Source organism: Trachemys scripta, chromosome 7, assembly GCF_013100865.1.
Source record: "Trachemys scripta elegans isolate TJP31775 chromosome 7, CAS_Tse_1.0, whole genome shotgun sequence".
NCBI classification, from domain to species: domain Eukaryota; kingdom Metazoa; phylum Chordata; order Testudines; family Emydidae; genus Trachemys; species Trachemys scripta.
The window spans coordinates 29,984,680-29,997,145 of NC_048304.1; the positions used below are offsets into that span (position 1 = coordinate 29,984,680).

Consider the following 12,466-nt stretch of genomic DNA (forward strand, 5'->3'; position numbering starts at 1 on the left):
TGTGATATTAAATGCAATTAACAGACATTACCGTGGAGATATACTGGTTTACACAGCTGCAACATTCTTATCTTATTCAAGACAATCCACTCATAGCCCAGTATATTCTTCCAGCCTTTGTATCTCTGGCAGTCCATGGGGAGAGAGACTAGCTTGGAGTGAAAACACAGGCATGAATCATACAGCTGCAGGAAATATCAGTTTAGAGATGAGTAGCCCCCAGAGTCCATTAATTGCACGTTCGTTAAACCAGCTAATTTAGGGAGGTTTCCAAATGTACTCATTACAAGGCAATGTGGGGCAATGGGTAGCCCCTGGTGCTGAGCACTACACAGATACCCCTACTCTGCAACTGAGATTGGGGAGTCCCCCTCCCCCCAACCATGCTAGGTGCCACACAGACCTATCCCTCTGACTGAGAGCAGGGGGAGCCCCTCCCCATCATGCTGGGTGCTACACAGACACATAATGAGACAGGCCTTACTTGCCCCAAAGATCTTATAGTCTAAATAAAAGAGAGGGGAAACTGAGGCCCCAAGAGGGGTTGCCCAAGGTCAGTGTCAGAGACACTGCCAATAGAACCAAAAAGTGTCCATACTCCCAGTTCGGGGCCCTAGCTACTAGATCACACAGCCACCAAAGAGGAGTTTTGAGCTCTGATTTTAGGCTGCACGTGCATGTAAGGAAATGACACCACCACTAACCATGCTCCATAAATCTACTTTACACGGAACGGAAGTGACACCAAACACTAACTCAAGCCTGGTGGAAAACAAACTGACTCATTGCTGGTGCCATTTAGTACAGGAATGAATGGCAAGCATCCATCGGTCCCCACTGGCACCAAACCACTAACCCCACCCTTGGCATCTGTTTATGTGCTTAGATTCACACACGGCCTCTCCATCACCGCGCTCGCTCTAGATTTGAATGTGCAGTTGTGCTGAAGAGTGTCATGATTTACTGGCGATAAACATGCATCACCCAGAGCTGTACAAATAAATGAGTTTTCAATTCATTGGTTAAACCAGAAAAAAAAAAATTAAAAATTGGTTTTGGGTTGGTCAGAAATGAAATTTAAAAAACTTTTTTCCATTCTCCAAAAAGAAAAAAAGTTCAAAGCAAAATGTTTTGTTGAGTTTGAAGTGTTTTTTTTTTTTTAAACACTTTTTTTTTTAAACAAAACTGAAGAAAAAATTGAAACAGTCATTTTGAATTAAAAAAAAAATCAAAACTTTAATATATTTTCCAACTGAAACAATTTGGTTCGGCACAAATTCATGAAACATTTCAGTCAACAACAAACCTGCATTTTATGGTGAAAACAAGTTTCACCTGAAAAATTCTGTCCATCTCTATTAAACAGCACAACTGGAAATTCTAACGAGGACACTTCAAACGGCTTATTCCCAGGCTCCAATGAACATCGTGAAGCATAATGCAGACATGTGACAAAGGATTGTTCCCAGTCCTGTCCACAACGAACAGGACAACCCAAGATTTGTTATGAACACCTAGAGATTGTGGCACGGGAGTTAATTCACTTTAATTAATGTTTTTGCAAATGCTATCTGATAATACCATCTAGCTCTTATCTAGCGCTTCTCTTCAATAGATCTCAAAGCACTTTAAAAGAAAGAGGCCAGTATCATTACTGGTAGCTGAAAGCCCAGGCTGTGTCACAGGTGTAATTCAGGAAGTCATGTAGGTTTAAAAAAAAAAAAAAAAAAAAAAAAAAAAAAATGGCTGAGAACTTAAACATTGGCTGGTAACAGACCACGAATCCCAGCGATGATTGAACCTGGTGATATTCTGAACAAAAAGAGCTCTCAGCCAAGCTACTTCCATCGCTTCATGCTGACTCAAGACATTCTAGACTTCACAGTGGCACACAGAGTGACAATCCTGGAATCTTATTTTGAAGATTCCCATTTTACAGATGAGGAAACTGAGTCACTGAGCAGGAAAGTGACTTACCAAAGATCATCAGAAAAGAACCTGATTCCCAGTCCAGTGCTCTATCCCCTATACTAGCCTACACTGCCTCTATACAGTCTACAAACTTGAAGCAGTATGGTCTAGTGGTTAAGGCACCAGACTAGGAGGCAGGGACCTGCGGGATCTAGCTCCAGCTCTGCCACTGATCTACTGTGGGACCTTGGGTAAGACACGTCCCTGCCTTGTGCCTCAGTTTCTCCTCCCAAGCTTTGCTTAGAGTGTGATTTGGGGGGAACTGGGACTGCCTCTTGCAGTACCCAGCATGATAGGGCCCCCATCTTTGTTGGGACCTTTAGGTGCTACCCTAAAGAGAAGGAGTTTAGTCTTGCGCCCAGTACCACATAGACCCATAGCAAGAGACAGCTCCTGCCCTGCAAAGCATACACTTGTAGAACCCAGGAATCCTGAATCCCAGACCAGTGCTGTATCCAGTAGGTCACATGCTCTCATTTGGTTTTGTAATTTGCCTGTCAAGTGAGCCTCCGAGAGGGGGGGCAAGTGGGGCAATTTGCCCCAGGCCCCACAGGGGCCCCCACAAGAATATAGTATTCTATAGTATTGCAATTTTTTTTTTTTATGGAAGGGGCCCCTGAAATTGCTTTGCCCCAGGCCCCCTGAATCCTCTGGGCGGCGCTGCTTTTTAAGCAACATAAAAACCAAACCAGATTATTCAGAGAAGTGATTTCTCTTCCCAGACCGCAGAGAGGGAATGTAACAGAGGAGCAAAGCTGAGCAGCCTTAGAAGTCAAACATGTCCCTGTGAAGAGAGTTTTAGTAGGAAAAGCCAAAGAGACCTACGTTCAGGGAGCCTGCACCTCACTTCTAGCGCATTGGGATCGTGGGTGAGGAACAGGGCGCGGTCTCCGATCCGAGCTGGGTTTCCAGGCGGGGAAAGGCTTTATCCTGCAGAGACAAAAGAAGAAAGTTAAGGGAAGCAAAACAACAATAAAACGAGCCAGGGAGAGTTGTGCTGAGAATAGCACTTGGTGCAGAGTTGCAATTGCTGAGGGAATAGAAAACCCAGGGCTTCAAACCCATGGCTGGAAAAAAACCCTCCCGAGTCAGCGAGTCCAGTCCCTGCTGTCGCAGGCAGCCATGTCATAGGCTCCTGGTCAGAAACTTATCAATGTTTGCTTCTCTGCTCCTCCAGAATCTCCCTCCTCTTGTGGGGAGGAGGGATAGCTCAGGGGTTTGAGCATGGGCCTGAGTTCAATCCTTGAGGGGGCCGTTTAGGGATCTGGGGCAAAAATCTGTCTCGGGATTGGTCCCGCTTTGAGGAGGGGATTAGACTAGATGACCTCCTGAGGTCCCTTCCAACCCTGACATTCTAGGATTCTCATTTCTAGCTGAAACTGATTCCTGGCCAGTTTATTCCCATTTGTTCTTGTGCTGATATGGTCCTTGAGCTTCAACAACTCTTCTCTCTCCCTGGGATTTGCACCTGGATGCATTTCTAGAGAGCAATCCGATCCCCTCTGAGCTTCAAGGGAGACAGACATCAGCTCAAGTCATCACACCAAGTGGTTGGCTCATCTAGAGAGGATGAATCAGTGGTCAAGGTGTTAGCCTGCAGTCTGGGAGACCTGCTCCATGTAGGACATTGGGCAAGTCACTTCAGCGCACACAGATCAGTATAACTATTCCAGTGAGAGCTGTTTCCCCTCTCACCGTTTGTCTGCTTAGGCCTGTTCTAGGCCTGTACAGATTTTGTACCAGTATAACCATTTCAATTATCGGGTCTGATTTTTTAAAATTGATTTATATGTGGATTACGGTAGTGCCTAGGAGCTCTAGTTATGGAGCTCTCCACTAGATGCTGTACAAACACAGAAGTCTCTGCCCCCAAAGAGCTTCCAATCAGAGGCTTGGGTACACAGCAAAATTGACAGGCATTAGGGATTTCGGAATAACTTCCGCAGTAGTTATTCCACAATAGCTCCCCATGTGGACGCTCTTATTCCAGAACTAGGGTGATCCACTTTAGAAACTGACTCCAGAATAAAAGCCTCCCCCCTTCCCGGAGTTACTCCAGAATAGACTCAAATTATAAAGCTAGACGGGACCACTATGATCATCTAGTCTGACCTGTATACCACAGGCCCCACAGGACTGCCCTGAATTAATTCCTTGTTGAACAAGCATGGACCTTTTAGAAAAAACATCCAGTCTGGATTTAAAAATGGCAGGTGATGAAGAATCTGTCCCAGCCCTTGGTAAATTGTTTCAATGGTTAATAACTCTCACTGGTAAAAAAAAAAAATTATTTGCCTTATTTCAAGTCTGAATTGTCGAGCTGCAGCTTCCAGCCGCTGGATCTTGCTAGACCTTTTCTACTAGATTGAAGGGCCTGGTATCAGTTCTAGCACTTTAAAATTTACACCCTCCCTTTTTCCAGCACATCACCCTGAATCGACAAACCCTGCACCGAAACAGGTGGACATAGACAAATGGCCAGCAGTTATGCCCATATAAAGTTATGCCCGTATACACCAGTATAGCTGATTCTCCTTCCTACATGGGAATAGCGTTACCAGTATAAGCACTTTTATCCCAGTATAATTGCATCCGCATTAGGGGTCCTGTGAGGCGCCCAGATTAACAGGGCCCCCAATCTCAGTTGTAGCCTCTAGACCACCACCACAATACAACTGAGCAGCACGCTGTCACATGGGAATGACGAACAAGGACCAGGCAGCTGATATTTCAGTATTGAACAAGACACGGCATCTGTTACAAAACGCGGTATTCATGGAGGGAGGGGGGAAAGGTTGGAGTTGAAAAATTAATGAATCCTGACAGGAAGAGCAGGATTTAACTGAGCATCAGCTGGGGCCTTTTCTTGCAGCTGTCTCATTCACGGCGCTTGGACTGAGGTGCTTTGACAGCTAGAGACCGGATTGGCGTCAACCACATCAGACAAGCTGGCAGTCAGATGCAACAAGAGGCAGATGCAACAATTCAAGAGACACTCTAGTAGGCACCTTGAGTCTATGTGAAAGCAGCAAGCATCCACCACTACTGCCCACTAGGCTAACGATCATGGGAGTAATACTGGGACTGCCAGACTGGATCAGACAAGGGATCCATCTCATACTATTGTAGCAGCTGGCACAACAGGGGCCCTGATCTCAATAATGGGGTCTGTGCAGTGTCTGGCAGGATGGGGGCCCCCCATCTCAGTCAGGGGATGGGGTCTGTGCCAGGTGCTGCAAAATGGAGTTCTGATCTTGGTGGGGTACTGTGCAGCACCAATCTATGAGCCCAGGCATAATCTGACTGAACTACATCTTCCATGATGCACCATGGCCAGGGACTCATAAGAGACATCGCCTCCTCAAAAAGAGGAGAGAAAGTGATGCATCATGGGAGATGTAGTCTGGGCAGAGAGCACAGCCCACAAAAGAGAATGGGAGCATAAGACCCCTTCCCCCTCGCTGAACTACAAGTTTCATGAGACATCGCAGCACCATTTTGAATCAAAACATTTTGGGTTTAGCTATTGCACTGAAAAGCAGAATTTTTCTGCAGGATTGAAAGAAAACAAGCCCTATTTTCCGATGTGTCAGCAGATGTAAATTTAATGTAATCACACCTTGAAATCGTAGTCTGGACATGCCTTAGTGACAAAAGGAGCCTCTGTTTAGCATGCTGGCTCAGCAATGCGAGGCCAGAGGCAGCTGAATTTCTTTCTGGCTTGTGTATGAGAATTGTTTGCTAAATTCCAGCTGTAGGCAAATTCTGCCTGCCTGTGCTACAGATAGGGTGACCAGATCAGAGAGAGAAAATATTGGGACGCCTGGGGGCGTGGAGGGGGAGAGAGAAAAAAAAAAAAAAAAAGAGCGCAGTTTTGCTGCACATGGAGGGCCCGGAGCCGGGAGTGCAGCGCAGAGGCTGCTCCAGCCCTGCAGCGCAGAGCGGGCAGGGGCTGGGTGGGCAGCACGAGGGTGGAGAATAGCCCCGCCAGGAAGGAGCCGCTGGAACACAGCCGAGAGCGGGAGGGAGAGGTACGGGGCTCCCTGCCAGCGGCGGCCTGCATGTCGCATGTGCCCGGGGCGGGGCAGGGGGCGCGACCTGCCAGGAAAGAGCTGCAGCCGCTGGAGCGCAGCACAGCCAAAAGTGGGTGGGAGAGGTGCGGGGCTCCCCTAGAAGCAGTGGGGATTTGGGCCACGCTACCCACCCGGCCTCTGCCTGCCCCGCGCTGCCCCCGCCCGGACCCCACCGTGCTGCCCTGCGGGCTGCAGCAGCCTCTGCGCTCCCAGCCCCGGGCCCTCCATGTGCAGCGGCCCCCCATCTCCCTCCCTCCCTTGCCAGCCCCCCTGCACTCAAGCCATAGGAATTATACCACCTACGGACAGATTTCACGATGCATGCCAGAAAGGGACCATGATCGGGACACACTGCAGTGCAGGGCCAAAGTGAAGGAGCTGCAGAACGCCTACCACCAGGGCCGGCTTTAGGCCGATTCAGCTGAATTGGGCCCCGCGCCAAGAGGGCCCCGTGCTGCAGCTGTCCACCCCGCCACCAGCTCACTTCCCCCTCCTCCCCTCCCCTGAACGCTCCGCCCAAGAAGCAGGGGCAGGCCGGCAGCACAAGGTAAGCTGGGGTGGTGGGGGTGGGAGAAGGGCTCCGGGGAGGCGCGGCCCGTTCCCGCAGGCCCCAGCGGCTCCGGCCCGGCTCGGCTCCGGCCCGGTCCCCGCGGCTCGGGTCGGCCCCGGCCCCCCCGGCGCGGCGTGGGTCGATTCCTGGGGGCGGGGCTTGCAGCAAGCCCCGCCCCCAGGAATCGGGCCCCGCTCTTGCTAAAGCCGGCCCTGCCTACCACAAGGCGCAGGAAGCAAACCGCCGCTCCGGTGCTGCGCCCACGAGCTGCCAGTTCTACAAAGAGCTGGATGCGATACTTGGTGGTGACCCCACCTCCACTGCGAAGGCCACTGTGGATACATCGGTGGCTCGTGTGCCAGTCAAGAGTGGACCAAGCCAGGAGGAGGAAATCTTGGATGGAGCGGGATGGGGGACCCAGAGACAGAGAATGACTTGGAGGTTAGATTCATGCAGCCAGGAGCTCTTCTCTACCCCGGAGGAGTATAACCAGTCAGAGCTTGGCGAAGCACAAACAGGAGATGTGCATACCACCACATGCCTAGTCTGAGGGGTGGAACAGGATGTTGATTGACTCCCTCACTTCACGGGAATCTGCCTCAGATCTCCATGAAACTCTCATGGAGATACTGGGCAATCCGCTGCTGCAGGATCTTTGGCAGAGCTGCTTTGTTTCTTGCCCCATTAAGGGTAACTTTCCCGTGCCACTCTGCCATCACTGGGGGGCGGGGGGGGAGAGGGAGAAGAGTGGGACACAACACACGACCATTGCTGCACACAGGCGAGAGCCACATAAGGGCCAGGGCAGAAGCCGCAGTCTTGGAGAAGACCCTCCCTTGATTCCCTGCTCACCCTCAGCAGCAAGAGGTGTAGAACTGATGAATGAAATTGTTCACTTTATTAATGTAACTTCATAAGTAAAGTTTTATGAATGAAACAATATTCATTCATAAAACCGGTTACCCCAATAACTGGCTAATTGACAATTAAGCTGCTTGTTAAGAGCCATAGCTGTTCAGTCAGCTGCCTTTGTAAGTTTTACTATCAATCCAATTCCTGCTTAAATCACTAAGACTTGCACTGTTTCAGGATTGTAACTTCTGTTCACCATTTATTACACTTGCCTACAGTGTAACTTCTGTTCACTGTTTGCCATATTGTAATTCAAACCCCATTTTACAACGCTTACTCCATTTTGTAAGGGCTTGCTGCAACCTTCATTTTTGCAAACCCTGCTGTAATCTTATTAGTTTAGTTTAGATGTGTGAATGAGGTATGGATGGATGATGGAATCAACCTCCAGCCCCAGCCTGTCCTGATTAAATAGAGTTCAAACACCAAGGGCTGAAGATGCAGACAAGAGCCCCAACAAAGTAAGAAGAATCCACCCTAAAAAGAAAAGGTACAATAGAAGGAAGATCAAAGCCCGGTCCGAGTCTGAAAGTCATGTCTGCAATTGACGGGTGATCAATCCCCAAACCAGAGGCAGCATGACACAGCAAGACCTATAGACTCTGGATTCAAACTAAAGCCTACAAAAAGGATGGGTGAGATGGAAAACTTTGGAGGAGGGTAACATTCTGCTGCCAACATGGAAGGGCATCGGTGCACGCCCAGAGACCCAGCTCGTCCTTGTGCCCGGCTTTCCTGGCCAGTTAGCCACCACAAGCTACGAACCCAAGCTGCAAACTCAAGCCACAGACTCAAGTAGGACTGGTAACTATGCAGCAGCTGCAGAACATCTGATGGCTGTGTGTATGTATATTAGGTATAATGTGTGTGTATATAAGGATTAAGATATTCGTTATTGGTCATAAATCAAATTGTTATCATAATAAATGTGACATCTTTATCTTGTCCCCTTTAATAAGATCCTGCTAGTTTTTATTGGTATAACAGGTCTTCCACAACGAACACAGCCTGTGGAAAATGTGGGGACAGGAATGATTATAAGGCCCCCCTACAGTGCTGGCTCTTCCCAAGAGCTACGTGCCCAGTGTACAGTACAGTCCTGGAACACTGATCTCACCTGCCCCTGTGGTTACTCACCATTTGGGGGTCTTGTGGCTCACGTGTGCTTGCCTTGGGTCCGCCAGTTAGTGACAGGTATGTGAATAGTGGCTGTGTTTTAAATCACTGAATCAGTGGTCTGTGTTGCAAACAATACTGCTTCTATAAAATTTGCATTTTGGCTCCACAGATATGATCTTGGGAGCCCAGCCTCCCTCTTGGTTATCACCAGCTGAACGGCGGTGCAGAATTAGAAAGTGGCCATGAAGAACTCAAGAGGACTTTCTGCGTGAGGTCATGATGCACTCCGTGGCCGAAAAACAAGAATTGAAGGAGTGGTGGGAAAGCGAGAAGAGGGACCGAAAGGAGAATGTGACGCATCAGAACGAAGCCACGGAGCGGCTCTTAAACATTATGGAGCGCCAAGCGGACACGCTCCAGATGATACTAGCACTGCAAACCAAGCAGCTCCATGCCCACCCTCCCCTGCAGCCGCTATCACAAAAAACTCTTCCCCATGTGACCCCCAGACACCACCAACACACTCTTATCAACCTCCTGGCTCCAGTCTGTACCCGCTGCATTCCACTCCTCCCCCGTCATAGTCCAGCCCTGCAGACTCCCAGTACCCACTGCACTCAACACCTGTTGCTCTGCAGTTTAGCCCTGCTGAAGTACAGTACCCGCTGCTGCACTGTACTCCAAAGGACAAGGTTGCATATGATAGCTGGACATACACAAATCTTTAACCATCCCGGGACCCCACCTCCTCCTGGGACCCACAATGTCACGGTCTTTCAGAGCAGGATGCGAATAATGGCCCTGCACATTTCTATCAACATGAGTCCAACAGTCGACTTTCCCACTCCGAACTGGTTAGTGACCGATCAGTAGCAGTCTGGAGTAGCCAGCTTCCACAGTGCAATCGCCACGTGCTTCTCCAACGGCAGGGCAGCTCTCATTCTTATGTGTTTACGCCACAGGGCTGGGGTGAGCTCATCACACAGTCCCATGATGGTGGCTTTCCTCATCCAAAAGTTCTGCAGCCAGGGCTCATCATCCTAGACGTGCATCACCATGTGATCCCATCACTCAGTGCTTGTTTCCCAAAAGCAGCGTTCCACTGTGGTCAGCACCTCCGTGAATGCCACAAGCAATCTCGTGTCATAGCTACAACGCATGGCGAGATCAACGTCAAACTCCTCTTGCCTTTGTAGTTTAAGGAATAGCTCCACTGCCACTCATGACATGTTAGTGAGAGCGAGCAGCATATTGGTCAACAGTGCGGGATCCATTCCTGCAGCCCGAAGATGCTGGGTATACACTACACAAACCATTGAAAGATGGTGCCAAATGCGGACAGAAGCACAGGGATTGCTGGGATGTGAAGCAATGCATCACAGGGCATTGGGAAAGGACCCGGGATACCCCTCAAACTCCTCTGCCTTCCCACAACTCTCAGCAGCAGAAGAGGAAGAGATGCTCTGTGGGATAGCTGCCCAGAAGGCACCACCCCGAATACCGATGCAAGTGCCACAAGTGTGAACACACTATTGCGCAGACAGCTGACAGTGTGAACACACAACAGCTCTCTGAGTGGCGATGTAACTCCACCAGTGTAGACATACCCTTAGAGTCAAAGTCAAGAGACCCTATCAACCCACATTCTCTCGGCTCTAAGGAGCTTGCTGGTGAGTCTTCATTCCATGTTGCTCAGTCGGATTTCTCTGTAACACCTCCATTGGCCCTAACTGCCCTCCCAGTGCTTTGACTCTTTCCACTATCTTCAACGCACACGCACAGTCCTGCCCTTATCATGGGAGACATGTTAATTCCTCTTTTAATCTCCCCTGCATTTCGCCCTTGCAACTCTGAAACACTTCACAGCACCTCAGCGGAGCTGCTGAATAGTATTGTTACTGCAAAGGCTGCTTCTTGAAAACTAGACAGCACCTGGCAACTTTCACAGCCAGCCACTCAGTGATAAACTTGGAACAGCTGGGGAGAGCGTATCACGCTAGGAACAGGACTCAGTGACCCGGAAGGTCCCTTCCAGTCCTATGCACCCTCCTACCCCCGCAATGGCAACACAATTCAAGTGCAATAGACCTGTTCCGGAGTCAGGTCCTCTGTTAGGCATTGTGATCCAGTGGAAAGGGCACTAACTTGGAAGTCAAAGAAGCCTGTATTCTCCTCTCAGCTCTGCTACTGTGCGACCAGCCAAGACCTGGTCTACACCTAAAACGGATAGTAGGCATAGCAAGATTGTTTAAGAATGCAGTTTAGTTTTCTTTTACTGACATAACTGCTGGTATAAGCCCTAGCATAGGCACAGTTATACCAGCAAGACAATCCTTTGTTGTTAGTAACAGCTGTGTCTACGTTCCTACCTCATAAGGGACCACTATGATCATCTAGTCTGACCTTCTGCATAACATAGGACTTCCCTGAATTAATTTCTGTTTGAACTAGAGCTCTACAGGCATAGCTCTACTAGCCAACCATTTCTAGCATAGTCAAGGCCCAAGTCAATTCACCTTTCTGCACCTATGTGCTCCTTCTATCTGTCTGGTCTATTCAGGCAATGTCTACCCTAGACCACCTTTGCCGGTATAACTCTCCCAGCAAATCCTAAACAGACGCAGCTTCTATCTGCAAAACAAAGTGATTTTGCCAGTAGAGGTTATACCATCCCCAAGTGAAATAAGCTATGCCAGCAAAAGAACTTATGCCAGTATCACTGCACATACACCAGGAATTTTGCTGGTACAAAAAGGTCAGAGAAGTCACACAACACTCTCCCTCTCCCTAGAAGACGTCATGGGCAATTTTTCAATTTATCCCCCCTCTAAAATATCTGCTTTAGTTCAACCAGGAATTAATTCAGGGCTGGCCTATGGCCTGTGCTTTACAAGTAGTCAGACTAGTGGATCATAGTGCGCCCCCTGGCCTTAAAATCTCTTAATCTAGGACATTACTATACCAGCAAAAGTTTCTAGTGTAGATCTGGCCTGAGGTTTTAAGATGCACCCACACTAAGAAAAAAAAAAAAAAAAAAAAAAAAAAAAAAAAGAAATGCTCTGACCACATTAGCAAAAGATGTGGTGAAATCCTCACACGTTAGCTGATCAAGGTAAACGTTAGTGGGGAGCCTAGAGTTTGCCTCATGTTTGCCTCCACGTTAGCAGGGAGGTGATTTCACCTCTGTATACGGCACTGAGGAGACTGATCCTGGACTACTGCATCCAGTTCTGGTGTCCACATTTTAGAAAGGATTTTGAAAAATGGGAGAGGGTGCAGAGAAGAGCCATAAAAATGATCCAAGGGCTGGAAAAAAACGCCTTGCAGTGAGATACAGAGAGTTTAAGGCCAGAGGGGACTATTATATCATCTAGCCTGACCTCCTGTATATTACAGACCCTTAAATTTCACCCAGCTACCCCTGTTTTGAGCCCAGTGACTTAAGTTCAATCTGTTCAGCTTAATAAAAAACGATCAAGAGGTGACTTGATCCCAGTACATAAGAATCGTTGCAGGAAGAAAATAAAAGGCTTTTCAATTCTAGTGAAGAAAGGCAGAACAAGAACTATTGGCTAGACGCTGAAGCCGGACAAATACAAAATTAGGCAGAAAACACAAATTTTTAATAACGAGGGCTATCAAGCACAGGAACACACTCCCAAAGGAAGTGGTGGATTCCGCATCTCTCGATGTTTGTGAATCCAGACTGGCTGCCTTTCTAGAAGATGCATTAGTCAAACACGTTATTGCACTCAATATAGGGGTAAATGGGTGACAGTCTCTGGCCAGTGATATAAATGGAGGGCAGAGTGGATGATCCAGTGGTGGCTTCTGACCTTAC

The 12,466-nt window shown here is 48.5% G+C and overlaps 1 protein-coding gene across 2 annotated transcripts in view; it reads right to left on the bottom strand.

The window, feature by feature from the left end:
• PC (pyruvate carboxylase) overlaps window positions 1-12,466 on the bottom strand; it is a 254,067-nt gene that overhangs the window by 210,420 nt on the left and 31,181 nt on the right. For both annotated transcript variants that reach the window (XM_034776012.1, XM_034776013.1), the window contains exon 2: window positions 2,797-2,901. The gene's annotated coding sequence lies outside the window, so the exon portion shown is untranslated. The remainder of the gene's footprint in view (window positions 1-2,796; window positions 2,902-12,466) is intronic.